Source organism: Notamacropus eugenii, chromosome 1 (assembly GCF_028372415.1).
Source record: "Notamacropus eugenii isolate mMacEug1 chromosome 1, mMacEug1.pri_v2, whole genome shotgun sequence".
Lineage (NCBI taxonomy): Eukaryota > Metazoa > Chordata > Mammalia > Diprotodontia > Macropodidae > Notamacropus > Notamacropus eugenii.
In genome coordinates, this window is record NC_092872.1 from 696,455,976 (window position 1) to 696,479,382 (window position 23,407).

Consider the following 23,407-nt stretch of genomic DNA (forward strand, 5'->3'; position numbering starts at 1 on the left):
ATCTATGTCTGTCTAACCTATCTACCTATCTCTCTATCTACCCATCTAACCTTTCTATCTATCCATCTAAACTTTCTACCTACCTATCTATCTATCTATCCATCTAACCTTTCTGTCTATCTAGCTGTCTGTCTGTCTGTCTGTTGCTCTGTCTGTCTAACCTATCTACCTATCTATCTGTCTGTCTATCTGTCTATCTAACCTACCTACCTATGTACCTGTCTGTCTGTCTATCTATCTATCTAGTTATCTATTTATTTATTTGGGAGGAGGGAGGAGAAAACAGGAATAGACATGAGTAAAAGGTCTATTCTATTCCAATAACCTATCTCTCCACTACATATTCCCCACATGGTCCTCAAGTCTTAGATCTACTCTACAGGACTTGAGAACATCCCTAAAACACCCAAGGACAAGACCAGTGTAACCCTGCCCTCCCCCTTACCATAAATTGGGTTGGTGAGGGTGTCCCCAGTAGAAAACCCCCTGACTGTACGGGAGTGCAGCTCACCTCACATCAGGCTGTGCTGTATCCAGTGAGCTCTCCCCAGGCCTACATATCTGCAGATCATCACCACCTCTGAGGTCAACCCACAATGGCCAATCACTGTAGCCCTGAGTCTTACCCTTTCCTCAGGTTAGTTCCTTCTCTTCCCCCGCCCCCCCAACCCCATGCCAACATTTTCTAGTACATGTCTCTTCTCTGGGCCTGCTGAGTCCCTACCGTCCATCCTACTGGCCTGCTCACCCTCCAAGAATCTGGTCTGAAACTCAAAGGTCAGAGGGCTACAGTCTCAGAAAGTCACCCTGTTACCACAGTTACATCACTGTCCTGTGTATTTCACCAGTGTCCTGGCCTGCATCCTGTACCTCTAGCCCCTGGGGATCAGAAGGCTTTGGTTTTAATTCAGGGCCTTCCTTGGGGCAAGCCCCTCTTGGGCCTAGACCTCCAGTTCTAGGGCTGGGGAACAGTTGGGAGGGGGTGCACTGGAACAGGGTTCTATAGAACCTAACTAAGAGCCTAAGAGAATCTTAACTTTGGAAAGGATATCAGGGGTCAACTGGTCCAGTCTGTACCTGAAAATGAATGACTTCTCCATTACCCCAGACAAGTGGTCCTACACCTTCTGCCTAAAGACCTGTAGTAAGGGAGAACACATTTTATCCCTTAAGCAGCAGGAAGACCTGTGTTCAAATCATACTTCATCTACTTCTTAGCTGTGTGACTTTGGAAAAGTCCCTTCACTTAACCTCAGTTTCCTCATCTGCAAAATAAGGAAAATAATAAATAGCACCTCCCTTCCAGAGTACTTGAGAAGCTCAGACGTGATGATATCTGTCAAGTGCTTCATAAACCTCAATGTATTATATAAATATTTGCTATTATTAATTATTATTATCCTTATTAATGACCTCCTGAGATAGCCCACTCTTAGATGGCCTTAATCATTATGAAGCTTTCCATCTGCTTCCCTCTAATTCCCATGTGCTATTGTACTCTCTGAGGCTAAGAGCAAGTTGAATCTATTTTCCAGGTGACAGTCCTGCAAATACTTAAAGACATCTGTCATATCCTACTTAAGTCTGTTCTAAAATGGGGTATCTGAAACTACTTTATAAAAATCTCATTCAATCCTCAAAAACACTGGGAGCTAGAAGCTATTATTTTACAGATGGGAAAACTGAGGCAGTCTGGTTAAATAACTTTTCTTAAGATCAGATAGCTGGGGAGTAGTGGAGGCAGAATTCAAACTCAGATCTTCCTGACTTCAAGTCTAGTACCCTATCCATTGTGCCACCTAGCCATTTCCCTCATTCTGGATCATAGAAAGGAACCTTAGAAGCCAGCTAGTCCAATTTTTTCATTTTCATATCAGGAAACTGAGGCACAGAGGATTCAGGGGGGTAGGCAGACCTTATACATCAAATCTGACCCTTATCTCCAAAGGTGGGCTGGTCAATATTTAACAACCAGATTTCTGAAAGCCAGGGGTTACATTCTAACAACTCTTATGCCAATAAGTCACCTACTACATGCCAGGCACTTTGCTAAGTGCTGGGGATACAAAAAAAGGTAAAAACTGGATTGCTTTCAGTCGCATGGACAACAACATGTAAACAATTATGTACAAGCAAGATATGAACAAGATAAATTAAAAATAATCTCAGAAGGAAGACATTAGCATTTACAGGACTAGGATAGACCTTTGACAGAGAGTGGGATTTTAGCTGGGACCTGAAGGAATCCAGGGAAGCCAGGAAGCTGAGGTGAGGAGAGAATTTTCCACGCGTAGGAGAGAGTCTGGGAAACGTATAGAGTTAGGAGACAGTCACTGGATCAAAGAGTAATTAGTAGTTAGTAACGTGTACAAAAGGGCAACCAGGTGTTGCAGTGGATAGAGGCTGGGGAAGACTTGAGCTCAAATATGTCCTTGGACACTTACTAGCTGTGTGGCCCTGGTCGAGTCACTGAACGCGGTTTCCCCATCTGTAAAATGGAGATAGTAATACATGTTCTACCAACTTCCACAAGGTTGTTGTGAGGAAGGCACTTTATAAACCTCAATTCAACATCATTTACTAGGTGTTCACTGTGTCTTTTTCAGCTCTAAAAATCTACGATTCTACAGACGAGGCCCAGTGATAGGTGGGTACTGGAGATAACAAAGACAAGATGAAAAGTAGTTCCACCCTCAAGGAGTTTATATCTTCCTGGAGGGCTACCATGGTTTCATAGATAAACAAGACAAGACAATTCTTAAAAATGTGCCATTTCTTCAGATGCTTAGAGGCTGTGTGGTCCAGGACAAGCCATTTAATCTTTCTCAGCCTCGGTTGGCTCTCAGATGGAGATATTTAAACTAAGAAACATGAAATGATTTACACAAGGTCTCACAACTAGCAAGTGTGAAAGAAGACATTTGAATCTCTTGATTTCAGGTCAGTGCCCTGGTCACTTCTACCATATTGAAGCTAATGGAAGGAATATCCTTCAGCTCTACTTAGAGAAAAAGGAAATTTTTGTCACACATGTTCTTCCCTTTTCTGATATTCTCCTTAATGGAAGCTTAATTTAATTAAAGTGTTAATTCAAAGACTTACCCTTTTTGTGTCTCGGTCTCTTTATCTATAATATGTTCCTGGAACAGAGTATGAACTTTTATTAAATGCTTCTCCATTATTTTTTCCTTCATTTATTCAATCATTCAAGGATACTGTAATAATAAGGTTAAATCCTCCCCAGAGACTGGCAGAACATAGAGCTAGAAAAGACTCTAGAGAGCATCTGGTCCAACTTCCCCCATTTTACACATTAGGAAACTGAAGCCTCCAGAGGGGAAATGACTTAACCCAAAGTCAACAGTAAGTTATGGTAGAGCTGAGACTCAAATGGTAGAGTATGAAGGAAGGGTATGTGTCCCCCCCCCCAATTTCTTCTTTATCTATGCAGAGTTGAAGGATGCTCCTTCCATTAGCTTCAGTGTGATAAAAGTGACAAGGGAAGTAAAAAATGAACCTGAACTCAAGACCTCAAAATCCCTTCTTTCTTACTTGCTAATTATGTGACCTTGAGTAAGTCATTTCATTTTTCTTAGTTTAAGTTTCTCCATCTGTAACATTTTGAACTGTAAAAAGGAACACAAGTTAGGAATTCAGAGAAGCAGAGAAATGAACATCTATGTATGTAGAATATATATAGAATGAGCTATATATATGTATGTGTGTACATATATACATGTGTGTATATATACACACATCTATATCCATATATAGAATGAACTATTTTTGTATTGTGTATATACACATATATGTGTATATGTGTATACACACACATCTATATCTATATATAGAATGAACTATATATAGTTCACATGAACTATATATTAACTATACATACATACATACATACATATATGTGTCTCTATATGTATATAATGAACTTATCAGAATCAGTGAAAACAATGCTGAAATATGGCCAAGATAAGATTATTTATATGACAAACAGTTTTGGTCCCAGAGAACGGAGTATGGAGCATGATTTCCCTTCTCTTAGCACAGAAGGGGGATCTTATGGGAGTGACATGTTTAGTAAGCTGTCAGGCACAGTTAATTTGACCATCAATTTTGTTTAGGAAAAGAAAGGGGGGGGCAGGAGACAGTGAGCAAGCGTCTGGTAGAATACTTACAGCAAGGCACCTGCCAGAAATCTAACAATGCTACAGAGACTCCGGAAAACATAATGAAAGAGAATTATTTGCAAATATACTTATAGGGGGGTGGAAATCATCTTAGTGAGAAAGGTTTCTCATAAAATAATTGTTCCCAGAAACATGATGGGGATGATAAGGTGGGTGGTGGTGGAAGGGGGTGTAGACAAACAGTATGGCCTTCCAACTTCCAGTTACTCACTAGGGAATTGAGAGTAGGGGAGGGTGGAGGAGAAAACCAGTAGGAAATGGCAAGAAATAAATCCAAAAAAACTAAAGCTATGACTATTCACTTTTGTTGTTTGTTGTTGAGTTGTTTTTCAGTTGTGTCTGATTTTCTTGACAGAGATATTGGTCTGCCATTTTCTTCTCCAAATTATGAGTGAAGAAACTGAAGCAAACAGGGTGAAAGTGACTTGCCCAGGGTCACATAGCTAGGAGGTGTCTGAGGCCAGATTTTCAATCATGTAGAGAAGTTTTCCTGACTTCAGGCCTAGCACTCGATCCACCATGCCACCTAGCTGCCCCATTATCCACTAGGTGAATTTATTTGGGACTGAGAAGTATCCAAAGTACACCCAGCCTTCCACTGTTATTGGAACCGTAGCAGCTGTGGAGAGAGGCTCTGGGTTAGAGAAGGTTTCAGGATCTGAAGTCAGGAGACTTAGATACATATCCTGGCTCTGACATTCCTGGACAATTTGCCTCACCTCTGCCTCAGTTTTCACATCTGTAAAATGGAAATAATAATGCTTTTTCATTGCTTGCCTCTCAGGGTTGCTGTATACATGGTCAGTGCTTAACTAGGGTTAATTCTCTGCTATTTCTAGGCTCCAGAGGAAAAAGCAGGTAATCTAGAGGAGAAGTGACTTTGTGAAGGCAATTGCTTCACTAAATAATATTATCCTCTAGAAGGTATGGATCAAGCAACAAATCATAGGAACAACTGGTCATTTCATAAAAGAAACCACCAGCAGTGAGTTAAAGTACCAAAGCTCTGGGAATGCAACCAAAGCAGCTCCTCGGGGAAATTGTATATCTCTAAGCACTTGTATCAACAAAAGAAGGAACAGATGCATGAACTGGGCACCAAAAAACTCAGCTGAAAGGATTAACCTGTTGTCTATTAGAGGCAGACAGATGGCACCATAGTGCAGAGAGCATGGGGCCTGGTAAAGTTCATATGTCCATGTTTACTGGATAGATATACTGATATGAACCACTAGGTGACGCCATAGTGGATAGAGCGCTGGGCCTGGAGTCAGGAAGACCTGAATTCCAATTTGACCTCAGACACTCACTAGTTGTGTGACCCTGGGCAAATTACTTAACCTTGTTTGCCTCAGTTTCCTCATCTGTAAAATGAACTGCAGAAGGAAATGGCAAACCACTCCAGTGTCTCTGCCAAGGAAACCCCAAATGGGGTCACAAGGATTTGGAAATGACCAAATAGTAACAAAAAATGAGTTTAATTTTCAGGGTCTATTTTGAAAGTTAAAAATATTCAAAAGACACTGAATCCATCTGCCCATCCAAAGAGACCAGTTTCTGTGACGCTGCCCTCTCCTGGTTCTTCTCTTGCTTGTCTGATTTTCCTTCTCTGTCTCCTTGGCTGTGTTACTATTCACCACCTGCTTCCTCAGCATGAACATCTATTTTCCTGGGTTCTATCCTGGACTGTCTTCTCTCCTCCCTTGACTAAGGATTCTGAACCTGGAGTCTGTGAAATTTTTTTAAAAAATATTTTGATAACTATTTTTCAGTATTATTGGTTTCTTTTATATTTTCATGTATTTTATTTTGGATTTTATTTTATTTTGCATTTTAAAATATCATGCTGAGAAGGGGTCTATGGGTTTCAACAGACTATACAAGGGGTCCATAATCCAAAAATGTTAAGAACTTCTGGTCTCATCTAAGTGACCTTATCTATTTCCATAGGTTCAAAATTCATCTGTACACAGATGGTTCCTCAAATCATATACAGTTATCCTTTCCACATTATGGAGGTTAGAGGTGTGGCACCCCCACAATCTGGAAAATCCACGTAAAATACTTTGGCCCTCCCTTTGTACCAGAGAAGAAATTCTAATTTTCTTTTTGTTTATGGGGTGTTTACAGTATCATATTGTAAAATTTGGATTAAGTATTTTTCTGTGTCATCTGTTGGGGGTCAATTGCAGTTTCTGCAAAACTCCTAAAAAATTCTCATTTAATTTCTTGTGTCGATGATATAGCGAAACTTCAATAGGGAAAGTGTGGAAGGGAAACCTATATATCTGGACCTAACCTTTCTTCAGTACTCTAATCTAGAAGAATCAACACTTTCTCCACTGGTTTTAATTAACTTTTTAATTTGTTACCAGGGGAAGGCTTACTAGGAAGGAATATTGGAAAATAATTGTAATGTAAAAAAAAAAAAGAAGCTTCAATTAGATAAAAAACGCACCCATGAGCTAGTCCAGGACCTTGAACCCAGTAGCCTTGGGAATGACAGTGCCTTCCAGATTACTAGTCCTATTTCTAGACTAGCTTCCATGGCCACCATCAAAGGGAGAAATTGCTGAGGGGAGAGACTTTCTCACTTCTCTCCTCATTGCCTGCTGACAAACTGCTCCCTAATGGGCAGGTAAGCCCTGGACCACAAGTCCTGCTTACAGCCCACCCTCAAGTCATTATCTTTGGAAGCGTCCTTTTGGAGGCATAGTACTGTAGCCACAGCTGCTGTAGACCTAGAAAAGAAATTCTGGCCACCAAGTCCTTCAACCTTAGAAACTAATAAGATTTCATTAGTGGAAATAACATTAAAAACAGTGTATTGTCATCTGTTTTCCAGTTGTACCCTAAGGACTCTGGGGCTGCCCCGTCTGAAACACAAATGAAGCTAAGCATTGTTTCTTTCACCAGAATGTGAATGCCTGGGGAGAAGGGATTGCCTGAATATTTGTTAGTAAGCAGTTTTCCTTCCTTCCGTAAAATTGAAAATTGATTTTAATTCTATTTTCCTAAGACTTAATCAAGCTAGATTTATTATTCCTTTCCCCTTATAAACTTTACTCATCACCCATATTCTAGAGACACTTGCCTAAAAGGCAAGCTTTTGTCTTATAACTACCTCTATCTTTGTAACCCCACTCATCACCCACTTTCCACAGAAACTTGATTAACTTATAAGGTAAAAAATCTCATCAGCAACTAGATGGTTCAACGGATAGGAGAAAGACCTGAGCTCAAATATGTGCTTACATATCTACTAGCTGTGTGACCATGGGCAAGTCACTTCACCGTGTTTGCCTCAGTTTCCTTATATGTAAAATAAGTTGGAGAAGAAAATGGCAAACCACTCCAGTATCTTTACCAAGAAAACCCCAAATGGGGTCATGAAGAGTTGGATATGACTGAACAACAACAAATCGTATCCATTTCAACTACTGTAGCAACTTCCATTGCCTGAGAACCTTTGTCTTGTGCCTTGGATCACATGTCTTGGCTGTGCTTACAGGGGTTTCAGAAGGGAGGGTCCAAATGATGTAATCTCAATTTTGGCTATGTCATTAATAGCTAATCTGAAGAAGACACACCTATATTGATAGAGATTTTGTTTTGTCATCTTGCTAATAGTTATAAAAGACCCTGCGAGCCGTTATAGGTTTTTGGTCATGAAGAGAAGACAATTTCTCTCGGTAGCTATTAGCCTAACTAATATATTGATCGTGCTTGTCTCAGTTTACTTTAATTTCTACCACTGGCAACCATGAAGGGACTGGGGGTGGTAGGCTGATCCCCAGAGTAGTCTCTTGGGGGTGGGGTAGGGGTATTCCCCAGAGCACTCAGGTGACATTTTCACCTAGGGGCTTTCTCTGAAGAGGATTACACTGGAGAAATGGCCCCTAACCCCCAGTCCCAGCCCTTCCAAGCCAAGGGAAGCTTCTCTGTGCTGTTGGAGAAGCTGTAGCTATGTTTTTGGTTTTTGGATTTTTTTGGGGGGGGCAGTGTTGATGTCCTGTGTTTTAGTGTGACTGATTGGCAATAACTGGTAATAAAAAGTCTAGAAAATTCCCCTACGAAGCTTAAACCCTTGAGAAATCTTTTCCTCCTTCCCTGGGGGCTCTCAGCTTATGACAAGAGGGATAACCCTTTCAGGGAAGTCTTAAACCTTAAAAAAATTTTTTTCTTAGGGGACCCCTGGCTCAAGCTAAGGAGGAAGTGGTTCTTAAAACTTTGAAGAATTCTTCTTTTCCAAGGGGGAATCTCTGTTTTAGTTTTAAAGCCAGGAGGGATGGATACTTCCCCTTTAAGAAAAGGGTAAGAAAGAGGGGATAACTAAAGTGTGTGTGTGTGCGTGTGTATGTGTGTGCATACTAACTTGTTTCATCCCTAGTGTTTAATGTCTGGGTATATATTTTCTTATTGTCACTTTGTTATATTTAATTTGCTGATAAAGAAGAGATGGTCTCCAGGTTTTGCCTTAAATACTGTCCTCCGTTAGAGTCACATTCACCATAGGGGAGTATGGTACCGTGAACCCAGTTGTAGAAAGCAAGGGTGAGGAAGGGAATCCTGTATCCCCCTAGGAGGAATTCACTTGTACCAAATGTACCAAAATCTCTAGGCAACCCACAAATTTTTCCTTAGCCATCAACTAGCTATCCATTCTGGCGCTTAAACCGGCTACCAGTTTGAATGCTGTGAATTGTCAGAGGGATTTCTGTTAGGAACTTGTGCACCTTTATTAGATTCATGAACCGAGGACCAGGTTCACATTCAGATGAATCATGTGGCCCCTCGGGGAGGGATTCCAGAAAATATTAAAATGTTAGAAGGGTCTTCTCAGAGACCTCATTTCTATTTGCCACCCAAATATCTTATTTGGAAATTGGGCCAATAGAAGATTCTTTTAACTTCTTCAACCTGAAAAGGTACCCTACCTGACAAGATGAGGTAAAATTCATAAAAGAGAAAGCAGAGACTTCTATTAAACTGAGGAATCCTCACAGTCATTGCTTTAGCAGGGACTCATGGAGGATGTCCTGCAAATGTCCATGAGTCTAGTGCCTAATTATTGGTGCTTCAGTTTCTCTGTCAGTATTTTTGGTGGTTCTGTGTGGGGATTGAGTAAAATGACTTCTCCTGCAACTGTGAAAAGTAAATATAGGCATAAGCATAGAAAATAATCAGCCTTATACATGAATTGGCCATGAATTGATTATGGATGTTATTATGTCCTGTATTACATGCAGAAAAGCTTACAGACTATGTTACATATAGAAAAGCTTACATATAGACTGTATGACATACAGAAAAGCTTACATATAAACTTTATGACATACAGAAAAGCTTACATATGGACTGTGACATACAAAAAAGCTTACTTGAAGACTGTATTATATAGAGAAAAGCTTACAGATTGTATTACATACAGAAAAGCTTACATGAAGACTGTATTACATACAGAAAAGCTTACAGACTATGTCACATACAGAAAAGCTTACATACAGACCATATTACATACAATGTTACATACAGAAAAGCTTACATGAAGATTTTATTATAAAAAGAAAAGCTTACAGACTGTATTACATACAGAAAAGCTTACAGACTCTTATATACAGAAAAACTTGTATATAGACTGTATAACATACAGCAAAGCTTCCATGAAGACTGTATTACATGCAGAAAAACTTACAGACTACGTTACATACAGAAAAGCTTATATATAGACTATATTACATGTGAAAAAGCTGATATACAGAAAAGCTTACATACAGACTGTTAGATACAAAAAAACTTACATACAGACCATATTACATACAGACTCTGTTACATACAGAAAAGTTGTGTAGTCATCCCAGAATTGGAGTATTTTTCAATTTCCAGAACCTCCTGCTTTTTTTTAAGCTTGTGCAAGATGCTTAAGACATAAGCAGGTCTCAATTTGAGTGAATTATTTGTGTGTGTAATCCCACCAACTACCCAGATACTGAAAAAAGTTTGTCTTTCCATGTAGGAATGTAAACAGTTCAACTTTAGTAAGTCCCTTATGGTTTCTCTTTGCTGTTTACCTTTTCATACTTCTCTTGATTCTTGTGTTTGAAAGTCAAATTTTCTTTCCAGCTCTGGTCTTTTCATCAAGAATGCTTGAAAATCCTCTATTTCATTGAAAGACCATTTTTTCCTCCTGAAGTATTATACTCAGTTTTGCTGGGTAGGTGATTCTTGGTTTTAGTCCTAGTTCCTTTGACTTCTGGAATATCATATTCCATGCCCTTCAGTCCCTTAATGTAGAAGCTGCTAGATCTTGTGTTATCCTGATTGTATTTCCACAATACTTGAATTGTTTCTTTCTAGCTGCTTGCAATATTTTCTCCTTGACCTGGGAACTCTGGAATTTGGCCACAGTGTTCCTAGGAGTTTCTTTTTTTGGATCTCTTTCAGGAGGTGATTGGTGGATTCCTTCAATATTTATTTTGCCCTCTGGTTCTAGAATCTCAGGGCAGTTTTCCTTGATAATTTCATGAAAGATGATGTCTAGGCTTTTTTTGATCATGGCTTTCAGGTAGTCCCATAATTTTTAAATTGTCTCTCCTGGATCTATTTTCCAGGTCAGTTGTTTTTCCAGTGAGATATTTCACATTATCTTCCATTTTTTCATTCTTTTGGTTTTGTTTTGTGATTTCTTGCTTTCTCATAAAGTCATTAGCCTCCATCTGTTCCATTCTAATTTTGAAAGAACTATTTTAATCAGTGAGCTTTTGAACCTCCTTTTCCATTTGGCTAATTCTGCTTTTGAAAGCATTCTTCTCCTCATTGGCTTTTTGAACCTCTTTTGCCAATTGAGTTAGCCTATTTTTCAAGGTGTTATTTTCTTCAGCATTTTTTGAGTCCTTTAGCAAGGTGTTGACCCACTTTTCATGTTTTTCTTGCATCTCTCTCATTTCTCTTCCCAATTTTCCCTCCACCTCTCTAACTTGATTTTCAAAATCCTTTTTGAGCTCTTCCATGGCCTGAGATCATTTAATATTTATTTTGGATGTTTGAGATACAGAAGCCTTGACTTTTATGTCTTTTCCTGATGGAAAAAGACATTGTTCATTTTTCTTCCTCATCCAAAAGGATGGGAAAAGATATCTGTTCACCACGAAAGTAACCTTCTATAGTCTTATTTTTTTTCCCTTTTTTGGGCATTTTCCCAGCCAGTTACTTGACTTTTGGGTCCTTTGTCAAGAGTAGGGTGTTCTCTGGGAATCTGTAAGATCTCAGTTCCTCCAAAGTGGCACAATCAAGTGTGTCCACTGGTCTGGGAGCAGAGAGAGATTTTTGTGCCCAGAATCTTAACAGAGTCTCCTCTCCACAGCCATCTGGCCTCTAGTTCCGCCAGCTCCCTCAGGGCCTCTACACAGGGCTGAGATAATATTCAGCTCCTCAGTGCCCCCAGGGGTTTTTATGATCCAACAATGGATGCAGGCTGCTGTGGGGGCTGCCGTGAGAACTGCTGCCACCCACACGATGTGGCCTCTGCAGCTGGCCGCTGCCTGCTGCTGGAGCTACGGGAAGGCTCTTCTCCATTCTGGGCCAGCTGAAAAAACCCTGTCACCGACCTTTGGCACCTGTGGGTTGAGGGATCTGCAAACCCGCTTTTACTGGGACTGGGGATTCTGTGACTAGAGATTTCGCCCCTGGGGCTGTTGGTAAGCCGGGCTGTGTGGCCAAGGCTGGGCTGGGTTCCGCTCCACGTGTGGTGCAACAGACATTTCCCATGGGCCTTTCAGGTTACCCTAGGCTGGAAATCTCCTCCACTCTGTTGTTCTCCACTTCTACTGCTCCAAAATTTGTTGAGAGTCCCTCTCTACAGGTATTTTATGGGCTGTGTGGGGAGAGCCTCCATATGTGTGCCTTTCTACTCTGCCATCTTCTCAAATGAATTATTTGAATTAAATTATTTACTTCGCTTTTTCAACGCCTCAACCAGAAATTAGGAAGCATTGTTTAAAAAAGAGTTGCCCAGGGTGGCATGGGAAAGGAATTGAGTTAAAAGATACAGCCCAGACTGTCTATGAGGGAAAAGGTAAAAGCCCAGGGCTCAGACTGGATGTTTCTATAATCTGACAGAAGGTCATGTTGTTAAGAATTGTAAAAAGAAGAGGTGGGTATGTTTGTGGAATACGTATTGCACAAAAAAGAATTTGAGGAATAAAGACAGCTTTTAAGATAAAACTAGACCTGGGGAATATTATAGATTATTGCTGTTGAATTTAATTTTCTTGTTGCCACCCAATATTTTACATCAGGGCAATAAATATCCTTTGATCAGGATTTCTCTATATTGGCTTTGAATAAAATAAAATTTAGAGTGTCAATAATTAGTATTTAAAAATGTATGCTACTATGTGTGTTCGTGTTTTGTCCTTTGTTGCCGAAAAGACCATGCCATCAGAGAAATGATGACATGACTTGCACTTGACTTTGTTTTTGAGTGAGGGAGGGCTGTGCAGGTCACCAGCCTCACTTCTCCTCCAGAACCATCTGAATCCAGTGACCAGATATTCATCAGGATGACTGCAGATGACCCAGGATGAGGCAATTGGGGTTAAGTGACTTGCCCAAGGTCACGCAGCTAGTGAATGTCAAGTGTCTGAGATGAGATTTGAACTCAGGTCCTCCTGACTCCTGCATTGGTGCTCTATCCACTGCACCACCTAGCTGCCCCAGCAGCTAATTCCAATGCTACTATTGTAAATCCATAGTATAAAAAATGCTAAGAACTGAAAAATACAACTCTTTGATTTAGAAATTACAGGATATTATCTAGGTATTTTAAAGAAAGGAAGGGAATACTGAATCTACAGAGTAAACTCTAGATTCTAAAAAGTGAAAAGTGGCTCAGCTTTTAATCACTCTTTCCCCAGAGAGTGACAAGCTTATTGTTTTAAAGAGGGAAGAAGCTGTTTGTAAGCATCAGGGATTGAAACTGCAAAGAACAAATTTTTCAGGAACAAAAATTTATCTGGCTCTTAAGAACTTCAAAGATTTGGAACCCATTTAAAAGTCATGCAGGAATGTTTTCTGAACTTGTTGAAGTAAACCAGAGACAAATAGCTAAAGATGTTGACATTTAAAATAGACGGTTTTTAAAAATATATATGAAAGCAAAGTATTTTAAAATCATATTTTTTTTTGTATAACCTATATCAAATTGCTTCCCTTCTCAATGAGGGTAGGTAAGGAGAGAGGAAAGGAGAGAATGTGGAACTCAAAGTTTTAAAAATGAATGTTAAAAACTGATTTTGCATGCAACTGGGAAATAAGATATACAGGCAATGGGGTATAGAAATCTATCTTGCCCTATAGGAAAATAGAACTGAAGGGGATAAGAGAAAAGACATGGGGGGTGGGGGATAGAAGGGAGGGCAGACTGGGGAAACGGGTAATCAGAATGCTCCCTGTCTTTTTAAATGTAATGACAACCAAGGGGAATAACTTTTATTAAATAGAAGTTACATCACATGCTTTACTACAGCAAATAATATGTTCTCTGGTCATCAATAAACTGGCCACTTAACATATTGTTGAAGCCAAAATGAATATTTTTAGAGTTTATTTGAATAGAATACTTTACTTAAATTTGGAAGGTACTGAACATGTCAGATCCAAAAGGGGTTAGTCTGTTTTAAGAGCTAGTTTTCAGTATTAGCCTTTTCGGCACTGTTGCTTGTAATAGTATTTGCACTGTTGATTTGATTTTCCTTCATCCCATGAAGGTCAGTATACCATCTTACGTAAGAATTTTATCAGTCAACTGATTTAACTAGGACAAAATTGTATCATTCAGATGTGAAGCATAATATTGTTTTCTAAACTATATGAGCCTGTTGACACGGGATGTTATTGATCAAGAGATTAATTGTAAAAAATAATTACTTGAGAAATTCTGCAGATGTGAAGGAAAATTTCAGTAAAATTGTTCTATTGATAATCCAGGGTATGATTGGGGAATTAGAAGAGAATTGAGAACTATTCTTGTTAGCAGTTTTGGACGGACAGGGCTTTGTCCTTAAAAATCCCCTTCCTAGGGTTAATGTTGCAGAAAATGACAGATGACCTCTGGGTGATGTGAGGCAGCCCTCTTAAAGAATACAGTAAGGCTACATTAAGAACACAAAGGAACAGCTTCAGCTCTTTGAGTGATTTAAGTGAGAATGAAGAAAAGGTTTATAGGAATATGAAAAATGCCACCAACAATCTTTGAAAGTAAGTTAAATGGACAACAATAAGCTTTAGGTTTAAAAATGCTGGTATCTAATGACTCTGAAGTTTTAAATGGCACCATTTGTGATTGTGAAACTAGAGGTGGACCTTGATTAAGATTTTTCTTTTTTTTTTTTTCATCTTTCTTTTTTTTTTTTATTTTGTAATGTTTAACAATCACTGCCATACAATTGTGATTTTATCCCCCCCACCTACCCCCCACTCCCCCCCTCCCTCCCCACGACTGCATACAATTCTGTATAGATTCTACATATACTTTCCTATTGAGTATATTTTCACTATAGTCATGCTATGTAGTCAGACTAAGATAAATGAAAGAAATCGTATAACAAATCAGAACATGATACACAAACAGATACACATACACAAACATGATCTGCTACAATATGTGAGTGACTTCCATATTTCTCTCTCTGAGTGTGGCAGGCATTTTGCCTTGAGATCCTCCATTGGGATTTTTTTTTTTTTTTGGTAAGAAGTTCTTGTGTTATTACAAAAATCTAAGTCTACCAGAAAAAACTCTCACACACTGTGGTTGTTGCTGTGCATAAAGTTCTCCTGGTTCTGCTCCTTTCACTCAGCATCAGGTCATATAAGTCCTTCCAGGCCTCTCTGAAGTCTTCTTGTTCATCATTTCTTATGGCACAATAGTACTCCATTACATTCATATACCATAATTTATTCAGCCATTCCCCAATTGATGGACATCCCCTTGACTTCCAGTTTTTGGCAACTACATAGAGTGCTGCTATAAATATTTTTGTACATGTGGGACCCTTTCCCATTTTTATGATCTCTTGGGGATATAGTCCTAGTAGCGATATTGCTGGGTCAAAGGGTATGCACATTTTTGTAGCCCTTTGGGCATAGTTCCAAATTGCTCTCCAGAATGGTTGGATGCGCTCGCAGCTCCACCAACAATGAATTAGTGTTCCAACTTTCCCACATCCTCTCCAGCATTTATCATTTTCTTGTTCTGTCATGTTTGCCAATCTTATAGGTGTGATGTGGTACCTCAGAGTTGTTTTGATTTGCATCTCTCTAACCAATAGTGATTTAGAGCATTTTTTCATATGATTATAGATAGCTTTAATTTCTTCCTCTGAAAATTGCCTGTTCATATCCTTTGACCATTTATCAATTGGGGAATGACTTGTATGATTATACATTTGGATCAGTTCTCTATATATTCTAGAAATGAGGCCTTTATCCCCGAGCTTAGCTGTAAAAATTCTTTCCCAATTTACTACATCCCTCCGGATTTTGGTTGCATTGGGTTTGGTTGTGCAAAAACTTCTCAGTTTAATGTACTCAAAGTTATCCATTTTGCATTTCATAATGCATTCTATCTCTCCTTTAGTAAAGAATTCTTCCCTTCTCCATAGATCTGATAAATACACTATTCCTTGCTTCTCCAGTTTATTCATGGTATCAATCTTTATACCTAAATCATGTACCCATTTGGACTTTATTCTTGTGTACGGTGTCAGGTATGGGTTAAGATTTTTCTTAAAACTAATTTTAGAGTGAGACCTGTTCCCTTTTTAGGGCAATTGCAATAGATTATAACTTAATACAAACTGCAATTGCTATTTGGCTTCAAGAAATGTATTGATTACTTGACCTTCAGCACCTGATTTTGACTCTTCTCATCTTAGTTTATGCATCTGTAAAGTAGCAGGGAGGACCAAACTGTATAATGATTGTGAAGTTCTTGGCACGTGACCCATACTGTGTTATCAGGCACTATATAAATGGCGGCTATTGTGATTACTTCATTTTCATTCCTCCCTTTTAGATAATTTTATTTGTTGTTGTCCAGTCATGTCAGACTCTTTGCAACCCCATTTGGGATTCTTTTTTTTTGGCGAAGATACTGGAGTAATTTTCCCTTCTCCAGCTCATTTTCCAGATGAGGAAACTGAGGCAAACAGGGTGAAGTGACTTTCCCAGGGTCACGCAGCTAGTAAGTAGATCATCTTACTCTACCAGCCCTCCACCTAGAATAGTAGAATGAGAAACAAATGCGTTTTGCACATGCTTTCCCAGATCATAAGGATCATGAGCTTAAAAGTCACTTGTGATAGAATGAATGGTTTTCTATAAGGATAGTTTGGAAAGACATTTATCTGCATTCTTTCATCTAAACTTGTTATAGGATTTGTGTTTTGTTCTTATCATTATTGCATTCCTACTGGGTCTTTGAGGTGTCTGATACTTGAACAGAAATAATACCTTGTTAAAATTGTGTTACCTGCATCTCTTTAGGTTATCCTTGTCTGCAGAGATGGTCAACTCTGCTTACCGCAGCCTTACCAATTGTAAACTGGGAAACTGCTGAACTAGACCCTTGCCATGCTGGGTGAGGAAACAGAGAGTATTTATTTTCTTGGACCACCACATGCCCCCTTATAAAATTAGATCTCTTAATGTATTGAAGTCAGCCATCATGGGACTCACTCTGAGACTTTGTTATTTGAGGTAGAAACTTGTTGGACGGTAGTTTGACTTTGCTCTGAGTTTAGATTTCAGGTTTGAAAAACTGAAATTGCTAGTATTGTCAATAATCAACAATAGTAATAATAGACAATAATAAACAAAATCGCTAGATGGTATTCAAGACCAGATAAGATCTGATGAGCGCAGAGTACAGTGAGGTGATTCCCCTCCCCACTTCTGGAATCAACGCCTTTCTCAATGCAGTCCAAGATCGTAAGATTTTTTTTCACTGCTGAATCATATTCCTGACTCATTTCAGCTCGCAGTTCATGAAAATCCCAAGATCTTCAGCCAAGTTGCCATCTAAACAAGGCTGCCTTATTTTTGTACTTGGCAGATTCACTTTTTATACCCAACCATGAGACTTTATATTTATTCTTATCGGATTCAGCCCAGTGTTCTAGTCTATTGAGATCCTTGTGGAGCCTGACACTGTCATCAAGGGTTCCAACCATCTTTGGGTCACCTACGTATTTGTTGAGTATGTTTCTAGGCCTTCATCTGGGTCATTGATGAAAATGCTCAACAGCCCAGGGCCAAGCACAGACCTCAGGGAGACTCCACCAGAGTCCTCCTACATAATAGAGAATTTTGGGAAAAGCCAGAAGAGCTAACACAGCCTCAGACTTCATCAAGAGAGGCATAGTTTCCAGGAAAGGGGCAGCTAGGTGGTGCAATGGATAGAACTCTGGGTTGAGAGTCAGGAAGATTCATCTTCCTGAGTTCAAATTCAGTTCCATATACTTACTAGCTGTATGACCATGGGCATGTCATTTTACCCTGCTTGCCCCAGTTTCCTCATCTGTAAAATGAACTGGAGAAAGAAATGACAAACCATTCCAGCATGTTTGCCAAGAAAACCCAAATGCAGTCATGGAGAGTCGGGCACAACTGAAAAGTATTAATGACAACAAAGCTTCCAGGAATAGGGAGGTGATGGTCCCATTATGATCTGCCTACTGCTATGGAACCTTTCATGAGGACTGTCATCTGAATCCTTCTAATCTCTGCCTCTCCATCTTCTCCACAACAATAGCATAAGACACTTTTTCAAAAGCTTTGAGTCTAGTCCAGTTTGTGCCGGGGAAGCCGTCTGACATAGGCAAGGCAGGGAGAAGAAGAGAGAGCTACACAAGCCTGCGCATAAGAAAGGTGGAAAGGATGGGTGAGCAGCCTGTGAGTGTGGGCATAAGGTGGAAGGATGCTGGAGGGCCCAGAGAAGGAGAGGAGTGAAAAAGGCATGAAATCAGTCATCAATATCTATTTGTTTGAGAGAGAAAAATGAAGAAAGAGGATCCCCAAGCTGAGGAAGAAACACTGAGGGAAAAGGATCTTATATTTGCAACTGCTTTTTGAAAGGTTTCTTTTCCCAATGTTCAACACATCCCACTTGGAACACAGGGAATATATTTGCTAATCTCTTCAAGGGGCTCTTTGGCAAAAAAAATAAATAAATAAAATACGAATTCTAATGGTTGGTCTGGACGCTGCAGGAAAAACAACTTTGTACACACTGAAGCTGGGTGAAATAGTAACTATTTCATTCCCACTATAGATTTCAACGCAGAAACTGTAGAATACAAAAACATTAATTTCACAGTGTGGGAGGTAGGTAGCCAGAACAAGATCAGACCCCTCTGGCACCATTACTTCCAGAACACACATTTACTGTAATCGACAGTAATGACCAAGAATGAATGGATGGAGTCCGAGAACGTTGGCAGAGGATGAGCTCAGAGATGCCCGTCTTATTTGTATTTGCTAACAAACAGGATCTTCCCAAAGCCATGAATGCAGTTGAAATCACAGATAGACTTGGACTGCATTCTTTCCATCCAAGCCACCCGTGCCTCTAGTAGGGGTGAAGACTGGACTAGTTGTCCAATCAGCTCCAAAACCAGAAATGAAGCAACAATAGTTCCTCGTCTCTCTTATTTCCTACTTTTCACCCTTTGCTTTACTCTCCTGTGGCAAACTGAGCTACTTTGTGGTATTGAGTGCCAGAAGCTGTTTTTTCCTTCCCCTTTGTCATGTTATGTATTACACCATGCTGTAAATATGGAAAATACAGGCCTGAAAACAGGATTCTTACTTAATGTAAATAGTTTCTGTTTCCAATGGGCAGTTTCTGGCACTCCTATGCAATATTACTCAACTTTTATATTGAAAAAAATCAATTTGATGTTTAGAGCTGGGGAGGGATTTTAAGCACATTGACGCCTGCAATGCTGGGGATTAACTTGTAGCAGTAGAGACAAATGCTACTCCTTCTGGCTTGTGAGATCAGTGTTGACAAGCATTTTGGTGACTGGTTTTTAACCTGAACTCAGTGTATTGTTTTAAAATAGTAAAATAATATTTAAAAGACAAGGAAAACATTGGAACACACAGAACAGAATATGTGTAGGTAGGTTTTGCATTAACAGTTTGAATACCAGACCATTGTAGTTGTCTGTGGTTTCTCTTTTGGAACTTGAAAAATGATGGTAAAAACCAAATAAGCGATCAATTTTACATGGTTAACAGAGAGATCCATGCAATGCTATGACCTGTAGACCTTTACGTATTTCATAGAATTTGTGCTTGTATTTGGGCTTGAGTGGGATAGGTTTAGTGAAGACTTCTCAGATTGTAATTCTTCTCCCAGGGGTGAGGTAAGGCCTAGAGGCTCAAGGTTACAATATTTTTAGAATAGAATAGTTCCATATAAGGATATAAAACTGTGTAGTGTATTAGGGTCTCAATGATTGGACAAAACTTACATAATTCCTCAATGTCTTCATTTCAAAAGGGATTGGTTAGATTTCGTGTCTAGAACGTAAGATCATATTCTCAGCTAATGAGGATAATGGTCAGTGGGGGGAAGAGGGACTTGCATTAGGGTCTATATAAATCACTGCCCCTTTCTTTGTCTTTGTCTTTCCTACTCCTACAGGTTAGCCCCGCTTCTCAAGAATCGAATAAATCACTTTTCTGTCATCACTTTGAGAGGCCTCTGAGTAATTGATTTATGTAGGGACCTGAGCCATCCCACACAGGCTTACGTGGATACTTAGGAAAAAAAGCTTTGAGGTTGTGGTTCAGAGCAGGCTGTACACTGACAACATTTTCATATATCATTTATAACTAGACTTTTTCTCCAGGGCAGCTCAGGTCAGGCTGTGATTCTTTCTCTATCACACTTGAACAACTCAGGGAGGACACAACAAAAAACCCAGTCTTTTCATTTTGGTCAAGTGTGTGGTACTTCTGTTTGAAATCTCTCCACAGTAAGCACCGCCTACATTAGCCCCCAAACTTGGCTGGAGATATTTTAGCACAGTCCAGAACACCAGGCTTTTCTATGTGGTATCTATTTTTGGAAGGAAAATAAATTGAGCATGAGAGCTTGGGGAGTCATTCCACTCTAGAAGTATTCCGTTCCATTTTGGAACAATTCCCAGTTTGTATATGTGTGAAATGTCCTTTACTACTCCTCATTACTACAAGAAGGAAGGAAGGAAGGAAAGGGAGAAAAATTAAGAAAGGAGATTAATTTGGTATCATCTGTTCTGGATGTTCACAAAATATCTCTTTAATTATTGGTCCTAGAAATCTTTTTTTGAGATCTGGTCTCCTTATCTTGCCCAGGATGGAAGGGCAGCAATCATTCACCGTAATGATCCTACTATGGCTCTGCAAAGGAGTCTTGACTGTTTGATTTCTGACTTGGGCTGGTTTGCCCATCCTTAGGCAGCCCTTCCTTCCTTCCCTTTTCCAGGAGCTCAACATCTTGTTGCAGAACTTAGTGAGGATGCTAAAGCTCAGAACTCCAGCGCTTAAGCAATCCACCAGCCTCAGTCTCAATAGCAGTGGAGATTACAAATGTGTCACCCCAATGGAGACTGTTCCCCAGAAATCAGTCAAGCTCATTGGCCTAGTGTTTGTCGGCACTTCCCCCACCCTTTTTTTTTTTTTTGAAAACTGGGACAACACTTGCCCTTCTCCAGTCTTACACTATTTTTTCCTGTTTCTAGGATCTTCCAAATATCAGTGATGATATTTGTCATTTGTCAACCATTTGTCAATTATTTTAATATCCTAGAATGTAGTTCATCTGGGCCAGATGACTTGAATTCACCAAGCATAGCTAGGTGTTTTCCTACTATCTCTTGACTTATTTGGGATCATTAGCTGTTTTTGTTTCTTCGTTTTCAGTACAAAGCTTATTCTCGTTGGCAGAGAAAACAGAAGCAAATTAAAATTTGAGCAACTATTCCCTCTCTTAATTGTCTGTTACCCTCATCCCATCTACCCCAAGCAAAGATCCTCTCCCATTTTCCCCCATTAGAGCTAATTTTATTTTCCTTAGCTTTTGTTACCAGCCTCTGCTTATTCTGACCTTTAGTATTTTGGACATTATTTTTTTAAATACATATTTTTATTTATTTCATTAAATATTTCCCAATTGCATGTAAAAAAAATTTTAACATTCATTTTTAAAAATTTTAAATTCTTTCTCTCGCACCCTCCTACCCCTCCCCCACTTATTGAGAAGGCAGGCAATCCCATTGTTAGCATCTTTGGTGCTAGAGACTGAGGGGAGCTGTTTGGTGCCGTGTCTGGGCAGGCTGGTGGCTGGGTGTGTTTAAAGGCTCTGGTTACCTTCCTAAGGTGCAGTCACTTCCTAGCTGGCTAGAGACTCCCAGCCTCAGGTATTTTGTGTGCTTAGCAATACAGTCCTCGAGGCTATCAGTACATATCATCAGACCCATCCTATGCCAGAGCCACTGACCAATCCCATCAGCACTGTACTTCTGAAGGACAGAGTCCATTTCTGTCTTAGCTCTCAGCCTCTCCTAGACCTAAAGGACAATCCATGGCTCTCCCACTAGCATGCTCTCCAACAGATGGACCCAGAATATACTCTCTGCCCCTTGCCCCCATCCCAGCTTTGATTACTTGAAGGAATTTAGGTGAGGTAGACCTTACCTTGTCTTCCTCTCTCCTAATATTCTGGATCCACTTCCAGTTGTCCCAAACTGGCACAGGGACTTTCACTGCCTCTTCCCTTCCTATCTCAGAGAAGCTGGTCTAGGCTTGCAGATAGTTCCTACCTCTTCTTTGAGTAATCTGGCCAGGGGGAGGAACTAAAGCCCAGAGCGTGACTCACTTGCAAACCACTTGGCAGAGTGCAATCCAATTTGGCTCTCCATTGTCCCACCCTCCCTTCCTTCCTCCATTCTCCCCACTAAACCTCCCCTGCTCCTGCTCCTGTTGCAGCCAGCCTGTCACAGAGCAGAAGAGAGGTGCAGACACTTCCCAGGAAGGGTCCCTGGGATGGATCACATTCACAAACTCAAGTTTCCAAGGACAGGGAACCTACTGAATCTAGCTGGAGAGGCAACAGGTGAGGCAGAAATAGTAGGGAAGGGAAGGAGAAGGGAGCAAGTATTTATTAAGCACCTACTATGTTCCAACCTCTGTGAGCAAGTATTTATTAAGCACCTACTATGTTCCAGTCATTGCGCTAAGCACTTTACAAATAATGATCTCATTAAATAGAAGACCAAAGAGCAAAGCAAGCAAGTAGATAAGAGGTAATCGCTACTTTCTCTCTTCTCACCAAGTCCTTTGTCGTCTGGTTTCCGACCTCATCACTAAACTGAAACTGCTCTCCCCAAAATTATCTTTCTTCGGTCCTAACTGTGCTCAGGGCAGCTAGGTAGAATACCAGATCTGGGGTCAGGAAGACTCATCATGAATTCAAATCTGGTCTCAGACACTTCCTAGCTGTGTGACCCTGGACAAGTCACTTAACCCTGTTTGCCTCAGTTTCCTCATCTGTGAAATGAGCTAGAGAAGGAAAAGGCAAACCTCTCCTGTATCTTTGCCAAGAGAACCCCAACTGAAGTCAAAAAAGTCCGACATGACTGAAAAACAAACCAAACTGACTATCTTGGAGTCATCGTAGCTAGGAATCTGTGAGAACTATAATGAAGTCTTCGGTCCTTTTCTACATGTTTTCTTCTCTGACAGACAGTTACTGTACTTCACTTGGACAGAGGTAGGATGTGCTTCATTTATTAAGAGTGCCGGGAGATGGGACTCTAGGTGACTACTCAGGCGCCATATCTGATGAAGCTGCCAGGTGGACTCCAGATACCCCCTCTCTCTCACTAGACCCCAACCTTAAGTAGGGCTTGCCTGGGTTCCTTGGTTCCCAGCGCCACCTTTCAATGCCAAAACTTGAATTCAGTATCATCTATTCTAGAGCATACAGTATAAAACCTCATCATAATAATTTGTAATTTATGATTCACTTGACTCTCATTCTCACTAAGTTGGATCTCCTTTCCCACTCTGTGCTGCCTAAAAGGACTCATTATATTCACATGTAGATTAAACATACAGCTTAGTGCTGTATAGATTAGAGTGAATAGTGAATCCTGAGA

General features: G+C 40.0%; 1 protein-coding gene across 11 annotated transcripts in view; it reads right to left on the bottom strand.

Annotated features, from left to right (window-relative positions):
• Nucleotides 1-22,087, bottom strand: part of LOC140521270 (dipeptidase 2-like) — a 38,197-nt gene extending 16,110 nt beyond the window's left edge. For 2 of the 11 annotated variants that reach the window (XM_072636131.1, XM_072636134.1), the window contains exon 1: nucleotides 21,945-22,087. The gene's annotated coding sequence lies outside the window, so the exon portion shown is untranslated. Of the gene's footprint in view, nucleotides 1-445; nucleotides 990-1,077; nucleotides 1,140-2,444; nucleotides 2,489-21,944 lie in introns of those variants that run through there. The other 9 variants (XM_072636125.1, XM_072636126.1, XM_072636130.1 and 6 more) reach the window with 8 other exon arrangements.
• Between the last annotated feature and the right edge of the window lie 1,320 nt (nucleotides 22,088-23,407).